Below are 17,409 nucleotides of genomic sequence, written 5' to 3'. Positions count from 1 at the left end.
AATATTGGAGCTTCAGCTTCAGCAACAGTCCTTCCAATGAATATTGAGGGTGGGTTTCCTTTAGGATTGACTGATTTGATCTCCTTGCAGTCCAAGGGACTCTGAGGAGTCCTCTCCAGCACCACTGTTTGAAAGCATCAATTCTTTGGCACTCAGTCTTCTTTATGGTCCAACTCTCACATCTGTACATGACTACTGGAAAAACCATAGCTTTGACTCTATGGACCTTTGTTGGCAAAGTGATGTCTCTGCTTTTTAATACGCTGGCTTCGCAGGCGGCACTAGTGGTAAAGAACCTGCCTGCCAGTACCCGTTAGACATAAGACACACAGGTTTGATCCCTGGGTTGGGAAGATCCCTGGAGAAGGAAATAGCAATTCATTCCAGTATTCTTGCCTGGAGAATCCTGTGGACAGAGGAGCCTGGTGGGCCATAGTTCATAGGGTTGCACAGAGTAGGACACGACTGAAGAGACTTGGCATGGTACAGGTTTGTCAGAGCTTTCCATCCAAGAAGCAAGCGTCTTTTAATTTCATGGCTGCAGTCACCATCCGCAGTGATTTTGGAGCCCAAGAAAAGGAAATCTGTCACTGCTTCCACTTTTCCCCCTTCTATTTGCCGTGAAGTGCTGGGACCAGATGCCTTGATCTTAGTTTTTTAATGTTGGAGTTTCAAGCAAACGTTTTAAAGGCCGCCACTTAAAATTCTCTATGTGCTTTGAGTTCAAAGTTATCAATTCACACACCCTATATGGTCCACTTAAAACCTCTGTTGGTTGCAGTGTAGTGCTTGAGATGCTTTTCATGGGATAGAGGTTTAAGGAGAAGTAAAGCAGGTGAGTCTCCAGCTCTGAAGTTTCCTCTTACTGTTAAGAATTATCACTGTAGCAAAGTAAGGTCTTCCAGATGATGAGAACTTCCAGAATGGCCCAGTTCTCTTGGAAGTCGTGTCTGTGTGTGGTCTCTATGGATGGTCCTCACACTGGCTAATTTTGATATCTAGATACAGAAGTCATTTCATGTGTTTGGTAGCGGGGAGTATATTCTTAGGGTCTAGTGAGCCAAACCCAAAGCTAGCCATACCCAAGAAACTGGTTCCTAAACTAGAATTCCAAGTCATTCATTTAAAATTGGTTATATAGACAAAACCAATATTGAGTAAATGTGCAAGTGGATAATCCTGCTCAGGAGATCCAGGTCTACATGAGAAGATTGTCTGTTAAAATCAAAGCAAATATGTCCGATTCCATTCTCCTCTCTAGAGATGATTCTTTTAAATCTTTCATTCACAACACCCTTCTCTGTAGGGCTGGGAAACCTAGTGAATGCTTTATCAACTGTGTTGTTGAGACTCTGAGGGGACCTCTGTTGTTCAGTTTGCATTCAGTTTTACATCACCTTCACTAATTTAAACAGAACTGTCACAGTCTTCAGGCATACATACCTTGGAGATATCAAAGGTTTGGATCCAGACCATTCCAATAAAGTGAGTATGGAAATAAGGCACATGGGATATTTTTTTTCCAGTATATATCAAAATTAGGTAACATCAAAGATCACTGATCTCAGATCACTGTAAAAAAATACAATAATAATGCAAAAGTTTGAAATATTGCAAGAATTGCCAAAAGTGGCGTGGAGACACGAAGTGAATCAACACTGTTGGAAAAATGGCGCCAACAGACTTGCTTAATGCAGGATTGTCGCAAAACTTCTTTTTGTGAAAAACACAATATCTGTGAAGCAAAATAGAATATATGATGATGAGACAAGGTATACCTATATTTTGATGAACTACTAAACTTTTTTCACAGTGGCTGCACCGTTTTACAATTCCAGTAACAATGTATGATTGTTCCTCTTCTTCCCTGGTTATTGTCTGTCTTTTTGATGATCACCATCCTAGTGGGTGTAAAGTGGTTCTCTGGTCCACTTCTGAATCCCCAGGATAATCCTAAACTGCTTATGGTCTTAGTAAATGTTGGTTGACTGGCTAAGTTTGTGTTGACATCTTGTGTCTCTTACCACACTGGAAAGCTGTATGCAGCGGTGAATAGGCACAGACCAGAGTCCTGTTGAACTTTGAATACCTGCTTTGTAACGTAATAACTGTGTGATTAGGGACAAGTCTCTTAAGAGTCAGTTTCCTTATCTGTGACATTAAGATTGTTGTTGTTGTTCAGTTGCTAAGTCAGGTCCAACTCTTTGTGACCCTGTGGACTGTCGACTACCAAGTTTCTCTGTCCTCCACTATCTCCTGGAGTTTGCTTAAATTCGTCAGTGATTGACGAATTTGCTTAAATTCACCATTGAGTCGGTGATGCTTTCTAACCGTCTCACACTCTGCCTCCCCATTTAGATAATACCTTTTCCCTAGAGTTGATATGAGGGTTAAATATTGAATAGATAATGTGAGTGAGATCCCTAGCATAGGACTTGACCCAGAGCCCTTGATAAGTGGGCAATGTTATTCTCTTGGATAACATTGGTAGCAGCTTACCCTACTCCTGTACCTCAAGAAATAGAAGCAACAGTTGATTTCAGATACACCTAATTGTACTGCTAGTGGTAAGCTGGGTCAGCTATCTTTCTTTCTTTATAAAATCTCCCTGCAAATCTACTCCCAGAATCTGTTAACACTTCAGTTTTTGAGCAAAAACAACTGAGGTCTGATGATATAGTTGATTGTCATTTGCGGTTTTGCTTCTTCCTTGGGAATTTCTGCTTAAGCTTTAACCAATCCATTTCTAGATTTGCTTGCTTCTATTAACTTGTTGTTAAAAGGGCATTCCTTTCAGAAGCACCGGTTTTAAAAACTTTAATAAAAGCAGCTTTTTAATTGCAAAAATCCCTGATAATAAGGATTCCGGTTTAGCATGAGTTGATTAGGGCAACTGAAAAGTCTTTCTGACCTTTGTCAGAGAAGTTGTTTTAGTGGAACTTGTTGCCACCTTGCTTCTGAACCTCTTGGTTAGTTTATGAAAGCAAAGGAACTGCTTTCATCTGAGACACACTGTGGCAGAGTTCCCTTGGCAGGAAGTGTTTGTCCTTACAAATCTCATACATAGTGGTTACAAGGGAGAACTTGGTATTTTGTCTTACTTGTTTGTGCTTTATGGTGATTTCACGATTATTTCAGTGTTTTCGCCTGAGAATAAGTCTGTACAATAAGTAAATGTGACACATTTGCCCTTAAGGATGTTCGTTCTCCAGCCTCAACCTGTCCAGGCATTTAAATTGGTGGGTTTTTTTTTTTCCCCCATTTGTTTGTTTGTTCTGGCTGCACTGGTCTTCGTTGTTGCGCATGGGGCTTTCTCTGGTTGTGCTGAGCTGGGGCTGTTGTGGTGCATGGGCTTCTCACCGCCGTGTCTTCTCTTGTTGCAGATCACAGCTCTAGGGCATGCGGGCTTCAGTAATTGGGGTGCCTGGGCTCCATAGTTGGGGCTCACAGACTCCAGAGTGCAGGCTCAGTAGTTGTGGTACTTGGGCTGAGTTGCCCCACAGCATGTGGGATCTTCCTGGACAAAGGATCAAACGAGTGTCCCTTGCATTGCCAGGTATATTCTTAACCACTGGATCACCAGAGAAGTCCTAACTGTCTTGCCTCTTCCCTACTTTACAAATCATTGTGTGTTATACACCTAGACTAATGGTCTTTTCACAAGCATCTCCTAAGTTTCTAAGTCCCCATTTCTGTTAGCAGAAAACATGTGATAGCAAAACCAAACAGTTGATCACTTTTGAGGTTAAGAGGGAGGGGAGAGGACAGGTGGAAAATAGCTTTCTGGAAAGAGACAGAGAAAGAAAGAGAGATTTTAACATTTAGAGTAATAGGGAGTGATGAGAAGGGAATTTGAATGGGGAGGGTGGAATCAGATAATGGAGCTGAGAACTTGGGACTTGATATGATTTATAATGGGGAGTCACTGTCGGTTCTTGAGAAGGGAGAAAATATATCAATAATAGGCTGATTTTTTTTCTGGTACTAATACTACCCTAAACATGAATCTAACAGGATTAAAAGTGGAGGCAGGAGTTGTCCCCACACAACTGCAGTAACACGAGGTGAAGTGGAGTTTGGATTATTAGTGTGACAAAAGTGGAGAAAGGTTTCATCTAAAAAGAAAAGGTAACTTGTAGCTATAAGGCCAGACCCCAGGGGCCATGATGGGCTGCCCCTCCTCTCCCTCCCGCCGCCGGGGGAGGTCCCTAACGGAAGGAGCCTCCCAGATCCCGCGGACCAATGACAGAACACTTCACCAGCTAAAGCCTCCCCACCCCAGCCACGTAGAAGGACCTGTCAGCCCGCGACGCCTCGGCCTGGCGACCTATCCAAACCCCCGTCCATCTAGCCTGATCAAATCTCGCAACCAACGTATAAAACCCACCCCCAACATGGTCTGGGTGCGGACTTCCTCGACTTGCCTCCTTCGGGTCCAGGAACCCCGCCCAGGAGCGCTTCCCCATTAAAGCCTGTTAGACACTTTTTTTGGTGTCCTGGTCATCTTTTATCTAACAGTGCAATGGCACCCCACTCCAGCACTCTTGCCTGGAAAATCCCATGGATGGAGGAGCCTGGTAGGCTGCAGTCCACGGGGTCGCTAAGAGTTGGATACGACGGGGCAACTTCACTTTCACTTTTCACTTTCATGCATTGGAGAAGGAAATGGCAAGCCACTCCAGTGTTCTTGCCTGGAGAATCCCAGGGACGGGGGAGCCTGGTGGGCTGCGGTCTATGGGGTCGCACAGAGTCGGACACGACTGAAGCAACTTAGCAGCAGCAGCAGCAGCAGCAGCAGCAGCAGTTTTCAAGTTGGAGGTGAAAGAGCATGATCAAAGATGACTGGTGTTTTATGTCAGAGGAAAATCAAGCCATTAACATTAACGTTGGATAAAGAAGCCAGCTGGTAGAAAATAGAAGCTGGGCAAGAGGAGTTTCTTTTGGGATTAGTTAGGTTTTCTCTGACAGTGGAATATCCAAGTTATAATGTTTATCAGTTCAGTTCAGTTGCTCAGTCATGTCCGACTCTTTGCGACCCCATGAATCGCAGCACGCCAGGCCTCCCTGTCCATCACCAACTCCCGGAGTTCACTCAGACTCACGTCCATCGAGTCCGTGATGCCATCCAGCCATCTCATCCTCGGTCGTCCCCTTCTCCTCCTGCCCCCAATCCCTCCCAGCATCAAAGTCTTTTCTAATGAGTCAACTCTTCGCATGAGGTGGCCAAAGTATTGGAGTTTCAGCTTTAGCACCATTCCTTCCAAAGAAATCCCAGGACTGATCTCCTTCAGAATGGACTGGTTGGATCTCCTTGCAGTCCAAGGGACTCTCAAGAGTCTTCTCCAACACATTTCAAACACATCAATTCTTCGGCGCTCAGCCTTCTTCACAGTCCAACTCTCACATCCATACATGACCACAGGAAAAACCATAGCCTTGACTAGACGGACCTTAGTTGGCAAAGTAATGTCTCTGCTTTTGAATATGCTATCTAGGTTGGTCATAACTTTTCTTCCAAGGAGTAAGCGTCTTTTAATTTCATGGCTGCAGTCACCATCTGCAGTGATTTTGGAGTCCCCAAAAATAAAGTGTGACACTGTTTCCACTGTTTCCCCATCTATTTCCCATGAAGTGATGGGACTGGATGCCATGATCTTAGTTTTCTGAATGTTGAGCTTTAAGCCAACTTCTTCACTCCCCTCTCACTTTCATCAAGAGGCTTTTTAGTTTCTCTTCACTTTCTGCCATAAGGGTGGTGTCATCTGCATATCTGAGGTTGTGGATATTTCTCCCAGCAATCTGGATACCAGCCTGTGTTTCTTCCAGTCCAGCGTTTCTCATGATGTACTCTGCATATAAGTGAAATAAGCAGGGTGACAATACACAGCCTTGACATACTCCTTTTCCTATTTGGAACCAGTCTGTTGTTCCATGTCTAGTTCTAACTGCTGCTTCCTGACCTGCATACAGATTTCTCAAGAGGCAGGTTAGGTGGTCTGGTGTTCCCATCTCTTTCAGAATTTTCCACAGTTTATTGTGATCCACACAGTCAAAGGCTTTAGCATAGTCAATAAAGCAGAAATAGATGTTTTTCTGGAACTCTCTTGCCTTTTCCATGATCCATCGGATGTTGGCAATTTGATCTCTGGTTCCTCTGCCTTTTCTAAACCCAGCTTGAACATCAGGAAGTTCATGGTTCACGTATTGCTGACACCTGGCTTGGAGAATTTTGAGCATTACTTTACTAGCATGTGAGATGAGTGCAATTGTGCGGTAGTTTGAGCAATCTTTGGTATTGCCTTTCTTTGGGATGGAATGAAAACTAACCTTTTCCAGTCCTGTGGCCACTGCTGAGTTTTCCAAATGTGCTGGCATATTGAGTGCAGCCCTGTCACAGCATCATCTTTCAGGATTTAAAATAGCTCAACTGGAATTCCATCACCTCCACTAGCTTTGTTCATAGTGATGCTTTCTAAGTCCCACTTAACTTCACATTCCAGGATGTCTGGCTCTAGGTGAGTGATCACACCTAGATTATTTGGGTTATGAAGCTCTTTTTTGTACAGTTCTTCTGTGTATCTTGCCACCTGTTCTTAATATCTTCTGCTTCTGTTAGGTCCATACCATTTCTGTCCTTTATCGACCTCATCTTTGCATGAAATGTTCCCTTGCTATCTCTAATTTTGTTGAAGTGATCTCTAGTCTTTCCCATTCTGTTCTTTTCTTCTATTTCTTTGCATTGATTGCTGAAAAAGGCTTTCTTATCTCTTCTTGCTATTCTTTGGAACTCTGCATTCAGATGCTTGTATCTTTCCTTTTCTCCTTTGCTTTTCACTTCTCTTCTATTCACAGCTATTTGTAAGGCCTCCCCAGACAGCCATTTTGCTTTTTTGCATTTCTTTTCCATGGGGATGGTCTTGATCCCTGTCTCCTCTACAGTGTCACGAACTTCATTCCTTAGTTCATTAGGCACTCTTATCTATCAGATCTAGGCCCTTAAATCTATTTCTCACTTCTGTATAATCATAAGGGATTTGATTTAGGTCATACCTGAATGGTCTAGTGGTTTTCTCTACTTTCTTCAGTTTGAGTCTGAATTTGGTAATAAGGATTTCATGGTCTGAGCCACAGTCAGCTCCTGGTCTTGTTTTTGTTGACTGTATAGAGCTTCTCCATCTTTGGCTGAAAAGAATATAATCAGTCTGATTTCAGTGTTGACCATCTAGTGATGTCCATGTGTAGAGTCTTCTCTTAAGTTGTTGAAAGAGGGTGTTTGCTATGACCAGTGCATTTTCTTGGCAAAACTCTATTAGTCTTTGCCCTGCTTCATTGCACATTCCAAGTCCAAATTTGCCTGTTACTCCAGGTGTTTCTTGATTTCCTACTTTTGCATTCCAGTCCCCTATAATGAAAAGGACATCTTTTTGGGGTGTTAGTTCTAAAAGGTCTTGTAGGTCTTCATAAAACTTCAGCTTCTTCAGCATTACTGGTTGGGGCATAGGCTTGGATTACCATGATATTGAATGGTTTGCCTTGGAAACGAACAGAGATCATTCTGTTGTTTTTGAGATTGCATCCAAGTACTGCATTTCGGACTCTTTTGTTGACCATGATGGCTACTCCATTTCTTCTGAGGGATTCCTGCCCGCAGTAGTAGTTATAGTGGTCATCTGAGTTAAATTCACCCATTCCAGTCCATTTTAGTTCGCTGATTCCTAGAATGTTGATGTTCACTCTTGCCATCTCTTGTTTGACCACTTCCAATTTGCCTTGATTCATGGACCTGACATTCCAGGTTCCTATGCAATATTGCTCTTTCCAGCATCGGATCTTGCTTCTATCACCAGTCACATCCACAACTGGGCATTGTTTTTGCTTTGGCTCCATCCCTTCATTCTTTCTGGAGTTATTTCTCCACTGATCTCATGTAGTGTGTTGGGCACCTACTGACCTGGGGAGTTCCTCTTTCAGTATCCTATCATTTTGCCTTTTCATACTGTTCATAGGGTTCTCAAGGCAAGAATACTGAAGTGGTTTGCCATTCCCTCCTCCAGTGGACCACATTCTGTCAGACCTCTCCACCTTGACCCGCCTGTCTTGGGTAGCCCTGCGGGCATGGCTTAGTTTCATTGAGTTAGACAAGGCTATGGTCGTAGTGCGATTGGATTGACTAGTTTTCCGTGAATATGGTTTCATAACATTTATGGGCAGTTGCAAAATAGATTGACTAGTTTTCTGTGAGTATGGTTTCATCTTGTTTATAGGCAGTTGCAAAATAGTAGCCCCTGGCATGCACGGAAGGTTAGATCAGATTGTAGACTTGGAAGTTATTATCAAATGACTTACAGTAGGAATAAGAACAGGTAGATAACAAGACAGATTGAGGGCAGGAAGCCCCAGTGCAGGAATGTGAAGAAAGGAACCTGTAGGACAAAATGATAAAGAACTGACTGGTAGAAAGGCACAAGGTCGGTTGGAAAAGTGCTGTGTTCTGACAACCTAGGTCAGGGTTTCAGGAAGAAGCCATAATTGTGGGGTGGCAGGGAAGTGCACATACATAAGAACTCATGAAAAGCCTTTTCGCATTGCGCCTGTGAGTGAGGACACCTTTAAGCAAGAGGGACAGTTAACTGAGGACAGTCACACCCTTTAGTCCATGAAGCACCCTTTAGAGACAGTAGGATCCAGAATCTTCACGATGATGAATTACAGTATGTCAGATCTACTCAGGAACAGTTCTTCTCTCTTATCATATATGCCCAGCAATTATTTTTCCCATTTGCCTTATGCTCCAGCATGGCCAGGGGCTTGTTGCTGTGGTTATTGATTTACCAACAGAGGCTTCAACCAGTTAAACTTTTCCCTATCACAACACATGTCTTATGATGAAAATTAAATGTACGCCAAATAATAAGTTTGTCTCTATTATCAAACTTACTGGCAAGGCTCGTTTTGCTACTCTGTGCTCTTCCCTTTCAAGTTTTTATTGTTTATATCTTCATTTTTCCTTTTTTCTAGAACTTGTGTTAGATTGACATTGAGATTAGTTAAATAGAGAAGCATTCTCCAAAGAGAGTAAAGGAGAGCTAGAGTCGTTCAAAGGGTAGGATGACAGTCATGACTGGGAAGGGATTTTACAGACTAGTGAAAAGAGACTGCATTGTTGCTATCCTCAGCCTTCCACGAACCCCATGAATGAGGTTTGACTGAGATGTAAGATCAACACACTGTATCTTCATGAGTCAAGGTTATATTCCTAAATTTTATTTGGAGAAATCAAAACTCTCCACTTCAGAATTAGCTAAAGCTAATTTAGCATACTGTATATATACTAAATATACATACTATACAATACATAATATTATTGTTGTTTAGCTGCTCAGTTGTGTGCAACCCCACGGACTGTAGCCCGCCAGGCTGCTTTGTCCATGGGATTTCCCAGGCAAGAATGCTGGCGTGGGTTGCTATTTCCTTCCCCAGGGGATCATCCCGACACAGGGATCGAACCTGCATTCCTTCACTGCAGGTGGATTCTTTACCACTGAGCCACCTGGGAAGCCCAAATAATATTTTTCAGTTCAGTTCAGTCGCTCAGTTGTGTCTGACTCTTTGCAACCCCATGAACCGCAGCACGCCAGGCTTCCCTGTCCATCACCAACTCCCGGAGTTCACTCAAACTCACGTCCATCGAGTCAGTGATGCCATCCAGCCATCTCATCCTCTGTCGTCCCCTTCTCCTCCTGCCCCCAGTCTTTCCCAGTATCAGGGTCTTTTTCAATGAGTCAGCTCTTTGGATGAGGTGGCCAAAGTATTGGAGTTTCAGCTTCAACATCAGTCCTTCCAATGAACACCCAGGACTGATCTCCTTTAGGGTGGACTGGTTGGATCTCCTTGCAGCCAAGGGACTCTCAAGAGTCTTCTCCAACACCACAGTTCAAAAGCATCAATTCTTCAGTGCTCAGTTTTCTTTATAGTCCAACTTTCACATCCATACATGACCACTGGAAAAACCATAGCCTGTCTAGACAGACCTTTGTTGGCAAAGTAATGTCTCTGCTTTTGAATATGCTATCTAAGTTGGTCATAACTTTTCTTCCAAGAAGTAAGCATCTTTTAATTTCATGGCTATAATCACCATCTGCAGTGATTTTGGAGCCCAGAAAAATAAAGTCAGCCACTGTTTCCGTTGTTTCTATCTGCCATGAAGTGTTGGGACTGGATGCCATGATCTTCGTTTTCTGAATGTTGAGCTTTAAGCCAACTTTTTCACTCTCCTCTTTCACTTTCATCAAGAGGCTTTTTAGTTCCTCTTCACTTTCTGCCATAAGGGTGGTGTCATCTGCATATCTGAGGTTATGGATATTTCTCCCAGCAATCTTGATTCCAGCTTGCTTTTCTTCCAGTCCAGCATTTCTCATAATGTACTCTGCATATAAGTTAAATAAGCAGAGTGACAATATACAGCCTTGACGTACTCCTTTTCCTATTTGGAACCAGTCTGGTGTTCCATGTCTAGTTCTAACTGCTGCTTCCTGACCTGCATATAGGTTTCTCAAGAGGCAGGTCAGGTGGTCTGGTATTCCCATCTCTTTCAGATTTTTCCACAGTTTATTGTGATCCACACAGTCAAAGGCTTTGGTATAGTCAATAAAGGAGAAATTGATGTTTCTTTGAAACTCTCTTGCTTTTTCGATGATCCATCGGATGCTGGCAATTTGATCTCTGGTTCCTCTGCCTTTTCTAAAGCCAGCTTGAACATCAGGAGGTTCATGGTTCACGTATTGCTGAAGCCTGGCTTGGAGAATTTTGAGCATTACTTTACTAGCGTGTGAGATGAGTGCAATTGTGCAGTAATTTGAGCATTCTTTGGCATTGCCTTTCTTTGGGATTGGAATGAAAACGGACCTTTTCCAGTCCTGTGGCCACTGCTGAGTTTTCCAAATTTGCTGACGTATTGAGTGCAGCACTTTCACAGCATCATCTTTCAGGATTTGAAATAACTCCACTGGAATTCCATCACCTCCACTAGCTTTGTTCGTAGTGATGCTTTCTAAGGTCCACTTGACTTCACATTCCAGGATGTCTGGCTCTAGGTGAGTGATCATACCATCGTGATTATCTGGGTTTGAAGATCTTTTTTGTACAGTTCTTCTGTGTATTCTTGCCACTCTTCTTAATATCTTCTGCTTCTGTTAGGTCCATACCATTCCTGTCCTTTATCGAGCCCATCTTTGCATGAAATGTTCCCTTGGTATCTCTAATTTTCTTGAAGAGATCTCTAATCTTTCCCATTCTGTTGTTTTCCTCTATTTCTTTGCATTGATCGCTGAGGAAGCCTTTCTTATCTCTCCTTGCTATTCTTTGGAACTTTGCATTCAAATGGGTATATCTTTCCTTTTCTCCTTTGCTTTTTGCTTCTCTTCTTTTCACAGCTATTTGTAAGGCCTCCTCAGACAGCCATTTTGCTTTTTTTGCATTTCTTTTTCTTGGGGATGGTCTTGATTCCTGTCACCTGTACAGTGTCACAAACCTCCATCCATAGTTCATCAGACACTCTATCTATCAGATCTAGTCCCTTAAATCTATTTCTCACTTCCACTGTATAGTTTTATATAATATATATATGTATATAGAAGTATATAGTGTTTTTAACCATATATAATATAAATATAGAATATATATATATGTTATGCTGCTACTGCTAAGTCGCTTCAGTTGTGTCTGACTCAGTACGACCCCATAGACGGCAGCCCACCAGGCTCCCCTGTCCCTGGGATTCTCCAGGCAAGAACACTAGAGTGGCTTGCCATTTCCTTCTCCAATGCATGAAAGTAAAAAGTGAAAGTGAAGTCGCTCAGTCGTGTTCGACTGTTAGCGACCCCATGGACTGCAGCCTACCAGGCTCCCCCGTCCATGGGATTTTCCAGGCAAGAGTACTGGAGTGGGTTGCCATTTACTCTAACTTAAATGTTCATGTCTTCCTTTAATCCACAAGAATTTCATTAAATGGTCACAATTCAAATGAGTGAAATACAAATAATCATGTATCTATAGTTAAAAAGAGAAAAAAAAGTACAATTGACCTTTAATGAAAATAACTTTCCTCAAGTTTCTCAGAATCAAATCCTATTAAAGGAAATCTTTTGAGAGATCAAGTACAGCATCTCAGAAAAAGGCAAAAGGCACAAGTAAATCCAATTAAAGTGCAAATAACTGAGAAGTTGACCTTGTCAAGTGAATTATTTACAGATAAATATGTCTCATTTCCTTATACTTTAACTTAATTTGAAGTTGAGAACATTGGACCTTCCTGCTAGCCAGTGCAACAAATTGTCAGCATTAGCTCTGATCATTTACTTGATTGATTGATTGATTCATACCATGGATATTTATTTCTTCCCTTCCTTCCCCTGGTTTAGTTCTGTGTGAGATGTAAACTTTTACATGACACCCCTCTCATTACTCCACGAGAACTTACTAGAGTTTTAAGTGATACAAGATATGTCTACAGATAAAATGTAGTGTGATAACTACCAAATATAGAGGCACAGGTACAAGCTGGAGTGAGAAGCAAAATAATTGACAACAGTGGAGCATGAATGGCCAGTCCACCGGACAGAAAACCACCTGGCTATCCCAATGCACCAGAGTCAAATATCAGTACTGGTTATGTATACTGTGCTGTAGGAGTGCATAAAATCTGGATAATTCCACAATGAATTCAGCTGAATAATAATATATAAAGTGTTATCACTCGGTTGTATTCAACTCTTTGAGATCATAACAATTACAAGTGTGTGTCCAGCTCTATACTGTCTATATTTATGGATTTATAGTGTGTTATCTGTATCATCAGAGGCTGGCACAAGATAGCCCCAAATAGCAGACATGTAAGAGTCACTAGAAAGTCTTATATGGTGTTGCAAAACATGCTTAACTTATCAATCATGTTTTTTTAAACAAACAAACAAAAAAATCAAGATTCGTCTATCCTGGACACCCATCACCAAGATGAGCAGAGAGCACTTAGATGGGCGGGCTCCCTGCTGGAGTTTCGGTTCCTGTTTGAAATGCCACTGAAGAGTGATCTCTTCAAGTCACAATTTAAGCAGACATTGTTTCTCAAAGCTAACCCCTCTTTCTTCCTTCTGGGTTATCAAGTCTTCTGACTTTTTAAACTCATCCTTCCTCCCTCAAGCCATTGTTGTTCAGTCACTAAGTGATGTCCAGCTCTCTGTGATGCCATGGACTACAGCACGCCAGGCTTCCCTGTCCTTCCCAACCATCTCATCCTCTGTTGCCCCCTGCCGCTTCTCCTTCCCTCAATCTTCCCAGCATCAGAGTCTTTTCCAATGAGTCAACTCTTCACATCAGGTGGCCACAGTATTGGAGCTTCAGCTTCAGGGTTGATTTCCTTTAGAATTAACTTGTTTGATCTACTTTCTGTCCTAGGGACTCTTGAGTCTTCTGCAGCACCATAACTCAAAGGTATCAATTCTTTGGTATTCAGCCTTCTTTATGGTCCAACTCTCACATCCATTCATGACTACTGGAAATATCATAGCTTCAACTATACAGACTTTTGTTGGCAAAGTGATGTCTTTGCTTTTTAATAAACTGTCTAGGTTTGTCATAGCTTTCCTTCCAAGGAGCAAGCATCTTATCATGGCTACAGTCACCACCCAGAGTGATTTTAGAGCCCAAGAAAATAAAATCTGTCACCACTTCCACTTTTTCCCCATCAATTTGCCATCAAGTGACGAGACCAGATGCCATGATCTAAGTGTTTTGAATGTTGAGTTTTAAGCCAGCCTTTTCACTTTCCCCTTTCCATCTCATCAAGAGGCTCTTTAGTTCCTCTTCACTCTCTACCATTAGAGTGGTGTCATCTATATATCTGAGGTTGATGATACTTCTCCCAGAAATCTTGTTTCCAGCTTGGGATTCATCCAGCCTGGCATTTCACATGATGTACTCTGCATATAAGTTAAATAAACAGGGTGACACTACCTTGCTGTACTCCTTTCCCAGTTTGGAACTAGTGTATCATCCCATTTCTGGTTCTGACTGTTGCTTCTTGACCTGCATACAGGTTTCACAGGAGACAGCCATGTGCTTCCCCAAATGTGCAGGGTGAGGATAAACACAGTATCAATTACCCTTTAGAAACCACTACATGCCCAAACCTTTTTCATTGCTTCATTTAAATATGGAAATGTGATACAGTTCTGGGAGGGGGTGTTTAAGGGAACTCTGAGAGCATTGGGAAAGCTTTTAAATCTCCTAAAAAGAGACACAAAGACTCTTCTACTACTCTGGAAGAAGGTGTATGAGAATGTGATATTTGGAATGATGATCACCATCTTTTTTCCACAAAAATGACAAAGTAGAAATGAACTAACTCAGAAGAAATTTTCCTACCTTTGAACTTTTGTGTAACAGCTCTTATTGCTTAGCACTTCGAGTTGTGTTCTGTTATTTCCAAATGAAAGCATGATCCTTGATACTATAACATTCCCATTTGAAAAACAGAAATTAAGTGCTTAGTATCTTTGTTTGATATTTGTGTTGATCACTTTTGTTTACCTAAAAGACAAGGCTTATATTCTAATTTTCTGTAAGTTACTAAGATCTAAGATGTAGCAATAATTTCTCTTTTCACAAATGCTTAAGAAACTTATTTCACCCTTGATATAGTTTAAATACCTTACATTTTGGGTGTATATGCTGACTCCAAGATGTCACAGATTTCACATCTGTTGCAGTTATTTTGAATCATCAGAGAAATTGTTTCCATTGTTGATTGCACCTCCTGTTCCTGCCCTTCTTGACCCAGATATATTATCATATCCAAGTGACATTCATTATTGAATCTTTTATCATGAATCATGTGTATTTCTCATATTGTAGATATTATCATGTCAGAGAACAGTTTGTGCAGTATAAAGAAGAAGCTCTTAAAAAAAAAGAAGTTGTTCTTGGTGGGAGGGAGATTCAAGAGAAAGGGAGCTATGTATATCTATGGCTGATTCATGTTGATGTGTGGAAGAAACCAACACAATAGTATAAAACAATTATCTTTCAATTAAAAAGAAATAAAAGGAAAAAAATTGTTCCTAAACCCGGCCCATCATCAGCGTTTCTCCAGACATACTAATCTTTCTCTAGGTAGTTATGACAATCAACCAGGTCTGGCAACCACTACTTTTAGGAGTAGAGAAGAGAGGAACTTTGTACTGACCTGATCCCATACGTAAATGGTTTCAAACCTCTTTTGACAAAGTCAGCCATGTAAGAACAAAATCTCTCAGCAAGTTACAGAAAGCTTGTGTATCTAGTGAGTTGGAAGAAGGAGTCCTTTGGTCCCCATGTCCTCTGTCTACACGGCCATCCCCTGAGATGTCCAGGGTCCTTCAGGTCTTTGAGCACTAGTCCACGTAGGTCTGCGTTGTTGCTAGCTACACGGCTCCATCATTTTCTACAGCTCTTCTGCAACACGTCCACGTCCACTGAGGGCACTCAGAAGACTTTATGCTGCCCTTTCACCACACAGGAGACACTCTCCACGGCTGCCTAAGGCCACATCAGCCACCTGTTTCCTCTCTACCCAGGCAGCTGAGCCTGATCCGTCTCCTCTCTGTTTCCTTAATCCTACTTGGCACCTCACCAGGGCTTACTACCCTTTTCTCTGAGATCTGCACGAGTTGCCTTCCCTCTGACTCTCCCCTTTCCCAAGCCTGCAACCTGCTGTTCTGTGCTAGAAGGCATGGAAACTCCCAAGGTTTCCTTCCAGATCTCTTATCTAGGCCCTTGAGTTCTTCTGTATGGCTACGTACCTAAGCTTTTATAACTCAGAATCCAGGATAAAACTTTCTGGTTTTTTGCCTTCTCTGTTGTGTTTCGTTCCCAAGGCGATTTGCTAATCTAGCTGATTAAGGAAATGCCAAAGAGAAACACAAACCTATGTACGAAACATAAAAATAAAACACAAAAGCCTGTATGGTAATTGTAAGGAGTATGATGTGCTTTTCACTTCTGCTCTGCGTGTGTATGTATGTGTACATATAATCACAGGATGCACACGTATATGGTAATTAGCAAAATTGAAAATCTATCCTTTGAAATAATTTTTCACTGAGTCTGTTCACATTCTCGACTTACTTTATTTAAATTTGAAGTCATAATAGATGGCGAAGAGAAACAGGATTTAAAATAATATGCTGAGGGCTTTCCTGGTGGTCCAGTGGTTCCGAATCTGGGATTCCCCAATGCAGGGGACAAGGGTTTGATCCCTGGTCCAGGAAGTTCCCACATGCCATGGAGCAAGTAAGCCCATGTGCCACAACTGCTGAGCCTGTGTACCGCAACTACGGAAGCCTACACACCTAGAGCTCATGCTCTGCAACGAGAGAAGCCATCTCCATGCGGAGCCCAGGCACCACAACAAAGAGTAGCCCTCGCTTGCTGCAACTAGAGAAAGCCCACGTGCAGCATCGAAGACCTAGCACTGGCAAAAATAAATGAATAAATCTTGAAAAAATACATGCTGGACAATACCATCCCACATAGTCACCTCGGGAATATATATACATATATTCCACTAATATTACCATAGCCCTAAACATTTCTGCTTTTGTTCCTTTGCAGTTTACAAACTATAAGTTGAAAATGTTAGTAAATTATGATTAATCCCACCTCCACTTCCCCCATCCCAACTTCACTTATCAAGACATAGCTCAGCTTGATCCACTGACTTTTGAAACTATTCTTAACTTTTGATTAGTTCTGGGCATGATTTTTAAAGCAGTAGACAAAGACTTTTCTCCCTTAGAGCCAATTAAATGAAATTCTGAAAAACTCAGATGTTGATTTGTAAAGAAAAGCTCAAAAACTGCTTTGAACAGCAGTACCATTGAAATGACTTAATTACTGAAGTGATTACCCTGAAGCATTTTATTTCAATGAAAAAATATTGGTATTTACTTTAAACCAGTGGTTCTCAACTAGGGATGACTTTACATGCTAAGGGACATTTGGTAACTTCTAAAAACCTTTTTGATTGTCTCAGCTAGAGCAGGAGTGTTCTTGGCATTTGGTGAGAGGAGGCCAGGGTTGATGCTGAGAATCCTGCATTGCTCAGGACAACTCCCCATAACTTGTTTGGCAAAAATGTTAATAAAGCTGAGGTTGAAAAACCTGGTTTAAACAAACAAATGGTCACTTTATAGTCTTTCTCACATTTTAATACACTCAAAAGTTTCTGATCGCCTTACCCCAGCCTCAGGAAGGTCAGATGGTTTGTTTTCACCCTGCTACCCAATTTCCATTACAGACCTCCTTCTCTCTGCTTGTACCTTCCTACAGGTCATTTCAGTTTGTGTGTCCCTGAGCAGGGTCTGCAGCTAGCCA

General features: G+C 41.9%; 1 protein-coding gene across 1 annotated transcript in view; it reads left to right on the top strand.

The window, feature by feature from the left end:
* The window catches only part of ELOVL7 (ELOVL fatty acid elongase 7), an 82,247-nt gene that overhangs the window by 30,859 nt on the left and 33,979 nt on the right, over positions 1 to 17,409 (top strand). The gene's annotated exons all lie outside the window — the stretch shown is intronic.

Source organism: Oryx dammah, unplaced genomic scaffold, assembly GCF_014754425.2.
Source record: "Oryx dammah isolate SB20612 unplaced genomic scaffold, SCBI_Odam_1.1 HiC_scaffold_20, whole genome shotgun sequence".
NCBI classification, from domain to species: domain Eukaryota; kingdom Metazoa; phylum Chordata; class Mammalia; order Artiodactyla; family Bovidae; genus Oryx; species Oryx dammah.
This window is presented reverse-complemented; position numbering and strand designations above follow the sequence as displayed.